General features: G+C 33.0%; 1 pseudogene; it reads right to left on the minus strand.

The window, feature by feature from the left end:
* Positions 1-3398: 3398 nt before the first annotated feature.
* LOC149195595 (uncharacterized) lies at positions 3399-5406 on the minus strand (annotated as a pseudogene).
* Between the last annotated feature and the right edge of the window lie 316 nt (positions 5407-5722).

Below are 5722 nucleotides of genomic sequence, written 5' to 3' on the forward strand. Positions count from 1 at the left end.
GGAGATTGGTTGCTAAATAGTGTAACATGGACTCAATCTTAAATTTTTTGGAGTAAGTGTTCTATGAAGGTTGCATCTAACATTTACCAACAATGTACTAGCATGCATAAAGAAAGTAATACTCTGAGGAATTAAGTGCAAACTTTCAAAAGATTTGGTACTCCTTGTCTCCTTCACTTTGAAGGAAAATTTTTCAACTTCCTTTTCTTCGGCGACTTCTCCCATGATATCATTTTCTGCAACTTCTAGAAGTTGTTGCACACAATAATCAATATTTCCAATGTCTAGGGAAGATGAAACTTTCGATAAGACAAGGGGACAAAAAAATTAATATGTATATATACATATTAATTATATATAATGTATACCTTTGTCAAAGTCAAATTCATGTTCACTAGGTTTTTCGTTGCCAATATCAATCCAAGGAAAAAACAAATTGTCATTAATATAGTACAGAAAAACTATGCCCACAAGGATTTGGATTGACGGTGAATAGATGCATTGTTAAGACACTCAGTCACCAATTCAAATCCCCCGTGGATGTTTACCCCAAAAACTATATAATAAGCAAGAAACATAACTGCCTCGGATAACCAGATTGGTTAAGAGCAACATGCTCCAAAACAAAAACAAGGGTCAAATGTGCAAAGCAGAAACAACTTAATCCACCTATCTATTTGGTTGCAGTGGTTCCTCATACTCAAGGTGAAAACCACAACATAGTGAAAAATTCCTTCAAGATGCAAACACATTGAGGTTTGTGCCTTGAGTTTTCTGCTTCCTCTTAGCACTAAATAGATCCTGAGCTTAAGATGGATCCATCATAAGAAAGAATCTTCCCTTTTTTGTCATTTGGAACATTATGCATACACTCATGCATGGACACACAAAGTAATGGACATATCCCCCATCTAGGTTGTAGAATATACCTCTTGCAGCCATTAGGACTAAAACCAATCAAAAAATCTACCTAACATAAATTGAGCACCCCCAACAACTCGAGCAGCAGCATGGTATTCACCCATTGGATGAAGACTTTGTATTATAACTAGAAATTTCCCCAAAAGGTGCAAAGAAAGGCCGATAGGATTCTCAAATGAAAAAATTGTACTTTGGTTTCCATAATCAAGAAAATAATAAGTGAACTTTGGTTTAGAATATTCAATTTTGGATGATGCAGTTGTCTTTGAGCTTCCAAAGACTATTGTGTATCACCATTTTTTTTAATAAAATGGTGGTCATATATCTGAGGGGAGTGCAGTTAATGAAAACAATGAAGGTAGGAAATCATATCTCCAGGTTTTCATAGTACATAATAATGCAAAATAACACATAAAAGATTATATCCATGAGTTTGACAATCTTGTGGACATCTAAACAAGTTTTTCCAACATACATTTACTTCTCTTGTTTTTCTCTTTTGGTCATTATTTATGCTAAATGTAATGAATTTTTGAAGGAGACATATGGTTTCTATTTTTTGGGCAGATGCTCCTTCCTATCCCATTTTTGTGACAAATGGAAACTAATACATCATAAAGCACATATGCATGTAATATTTCTACATTTTCTATAACACAATGTCTTAGCTTTGAGTAATCTTTTGTAACAAGTATTGGCAGTACCTCATTGTGTCTAGCATTTTGCTTGTATAAATGTTAAACACAAAATAGTACCAGGTTAAGTTCTATCTACAACCTCAATACACTCAAGCATATGTAAATGTTATTATATATGTTTTCCCAAATTTCCAAAAAAAATAGTGTCCCTATTATATATAGATATTCAAAAATTAAATTTAAAAAAAAAAAAAAAAGATTTTTAAACTTGATCATTGCTTAATTTATGGGATTCCAAAGAAAGATGACACACTTTAGTTAAGCATTATATAACTAACACGTCTAGATGCTTCATCCTATTCCGGTGATGGCGATGACTACAATTTATTTTTTTTATTTTAAATTTATTTTATTTCAAAATTGTAAATAAAAATAAAAACTTATCTATTTTTCATATACATTAAAAGATATATCAATATTAATAATAAAATAAATACAATAAATCTTAATTCATTTAAATTATATTTTTTATCTAATTGAAATAAAAATAAAAACATATCTATCAAACTGAATATTACATAATAAAATAAATAAAATAAATCTTAATTCATTTAAACTATATTTTTAATTTATTTTAAAATGTTGTTTACATTAAAATTAAAATCTCCTTCCTATAACCAAAAAAATTTATGTACATTCCAACCAATTAAATGTTTAAAATATCATAGTTTAAGTATTCAATTTTTTTCTACTTTTGTTATGTTAGAGATTCCTTTTTATAGGTTTCAAAGATTTTTATATTGAATAACAAACTTAATTTTTAATTAAAAAATTGAAATACCTTCCCCTTTATAAGATTGATAAGCTTCCACAAAAATCAAATCAACTATGACATCAAACTATATTTATATTTAAATAACTAAGTAATCTGTTGAACAAAGTTCCAATATTTGTCATTTTCAATGAATCAACATCTTAACTATGTTTTTTAATCAGCGATTTCACTAACATCAAATCAGCGATCACAACAAAACTCATCAACTATAACAAACAAACCATACTTTGTATCCATAAAGTAAGTTGCTAAGCAGGGTTTAATAATATTTTGTCATTTCAAAGAAACTATGGTGTGCCTTCAAAAGGAGTCAATGTATTAGTTATATTTTTAGATAGTGAAGATTATTTGTATTGGGAGAAACTAGGTAACGTATAGTTTTAGCTAGGGTAGGGAGATCTCCATTAAAGAAAAAAAAAATATAGTTTTAGAAGGAAATTTTTGTTATTTAAAAAATTTAAATTGCAACTTTCAACATATAAAATATTAATATTTTAAAATGCTTTAAGGATTTATATTAAAAATTAGATAGAAAACTATGTTCCAGGAGTAAAGGTTGCTTCAAAGTTATATTCAAGAGAGGAGATTGACAGTTACTGAGACTATAGATTTAGTCAGGTGTGTGAAAGGTCTGAAAAAAAAAAAAATTGCATGGATTTAGATTTTGATGTCTGTGTCGTAAGCAAATTGAACAATGAATTCTAGGTCATACCAAATAGGTTATTATCTTGTAGTTTTCATAATTCTATCATCTTAATTGTTATATTTTCATACAATTATTCACTAAGTGTTACACTCAAATACACTTCATCAATGTCGGGGTTCTCTTTATAAAAGCTGTTTGAGTTTCATGTGATTGTTGTTTGAATATATAATCTTCAGATATTTGTAGTACCAATTAAGCATGTAAAACCCAGATATATAGGTATAATGGTCAAATTACAAGATGTATTAAAATATATAGGTAGCTAAGTAGCTTCCAAAACATTATCTGATCACATATCTCAAATAGATGGGTGTGCTTGATACCAGCCTAGATATCCCATACCATATAAGAGGTCAATATATATAGATAGATTAGTTATGGGATAAGACCAAAATCTACAAAAATAGCATGAAAAACAACTGCTTTGAGAGTGAGATGCATTGATATCCATCTCTCTTCCCTGTTGGGAAACTGATCCCTCCCCTTTCCTGTTCAAATCCAATCCTTCTACCACCTTCCAACAATTGCCCAACATGGAATGTGGATGGTACAGTCCCAGTTCATGATCAACCTGGATTAAAGAAAGGCCATTAGACTGTACAAGCATGGCCATTATCTCATCCACTAATGCTCTAGCTGCAGCAGGCCTTTCAATAGTAGTGGGATTTATGAGCTATTCCACTTCTTCTTATTCTTCTTCTATTTTATAGGTAGAGGCATAAATGCCCAATTCTCGTAGCTTGGTAGGGGAATTCTCTCCATTGCTCTCATGGAAAAATTTTCTCCACCTTTTCTTCTCAATTGGACTCTCAGATTCGTTCAGACTCTACTCCATGCCGTGGCCTGCAAACTGATTTTGAGAGAAACGATCTCTAAGGTAGGGCTTGACCTCTAGGTCCCCATGATCTTGTCTATGAATGTACATCAATGGAGTCACTTTCACTCGAGAGTAATTTGGCTTCACGCTGTTTGTAGGAAGCTTGGAGAATAAATTTGCAAGTTTGGCTCCTATGGCTTCAAGGCATGTTGATGTCGATGCTTCTGATGCCAATGTCTTCTATGCTTTCTCTAATATTGTCTGCAAATATTTACCCTACACCTCTATTCTCAACTGCAAGTGCCTTTGAACCTACATTGACATTTACAAGAGATAGATTCCATTTAGTCATCAGGAAACTGAAACAGGGGAGAGATATTATGTTCGTCGATTTTCATAATTTTAGAAAAAATTGTCATACCTCTAGCTAGTCATGGAGTCTTCTCTGAACTTCTATCTGAGCTCTCAGAGCATTAGCAATCTGGATTGCTCTATAAACATAATGATAATCAGAAAATCAGTTCAAAACCAAAGGGCTTATTTGAGTTTCTAGCCATTTTTCTTCTGTAGATTTCTTATTACTTACTCCTTATGATTTGGTGCAATGCTACTATCCTGAGCCATCTTGCTTAGGTAGTGTCCACCATCAGAACTTCCTCCTGAAAAAATTGTAATAATAAGCAGAACTCTCTTAGAATGGGAAGGGTGGGGTGGAGTTGAGGGTGGGAGAAGGGTGGAGGTGGGGTTAAGGGTGGAAGGTGTCATCTTAGGTAGGGTCATGGTGCCACTACAGGGAATGGTTTGTAGAACTGGGCTTCTCCATTCCCTGGTGGGGTGGAAGCATTCTCTACTAGGCCCTGATCCATGAAGTTTTTTAGATGCTTCACCAAGGACCAAGGAGGACCCAGGGAAAGGAAGTGAGGTTACTAACCACTAAAGTGAGACATATAGCTTCAGAAAAGTCCTTACAAAGGTCCCAGGGAGCTTGTAGAAATGCAAGGTAATATAATTTTCTATGTAGAGGTACTTCAAAAGGTTATTTTTTGAGCTGAAAATATCAACCATTCCTATTATTATTAGAGGGTGAAAGGTGAGGGTAGGAGGTAAAATTCTTTAATTTGAGGATGGGGATGGGATGAAGCTCTCTTATTTGAGAAAATGGATAGGTGAAGTTGTGTAACTTGCAACAATGATATATGGAAGCATCCTGTGACTACCAGAAAATTTTTCAATGTTTTTTAAATTCCAATTTAGAAATCTACTAACCACCATTGCTTCTGTCAATGCTGACTTCTCTGTGGCACTACTTCCCAAGCCTGTATTTCTGCAACAATCAATCAACACATGAGACAGTGTCAGGTTGCTGAAATAGGTTGGCCATTTTCAGTGTTTGAAATGTTATTATACCAGTGAAGCAAGATTCCCAAATAATTCTCAGGACCTGTGAAGAAATATTGCCCATATAATTCTCATGAATTATTCTTTCCATTGCAACACCCAAGAGTGAAACAATCACTTGAAAATATTTACAACAGGAACCTCAATTTAGAATTCAAAGCTCCTCATTTAGAATTCCAAGCTTCTCAAGGTTCAAGAGCTTCTGGAGGCAACTTGATATTAGACTTAGTTTCCCAATGTTCCTTGTGCAGTCCTGTAACAACATTATTTTCCTAGAATCTTTACCATTAATACATGGACATCAACAATATAAAAAATTATAATAGGAAACAATTGGAGATTAGAGTTCCTTCCCAAGGCTAGATGAAAAATCATGTCAAAATTCAAGCACATCCATGGCTTTGAAG

The sequence above is a fragment of the Pinus tabuliformis genome, chromosome 2_2 (assembly GCF_031772625.1).
Source record: "Pinus tabuliformis cultivar Carrire ecotype Pingquan chromosome 2_2, CPIR1, whole genome shotgun sequence".
In the NCBI taxonomy this organism is placed as follows: Eukaryota; Viridiplantae; Streptophyta; class Pinopsida; order Pinales; family Pinaceae; genus Pinus; species Pinus tabuliformis.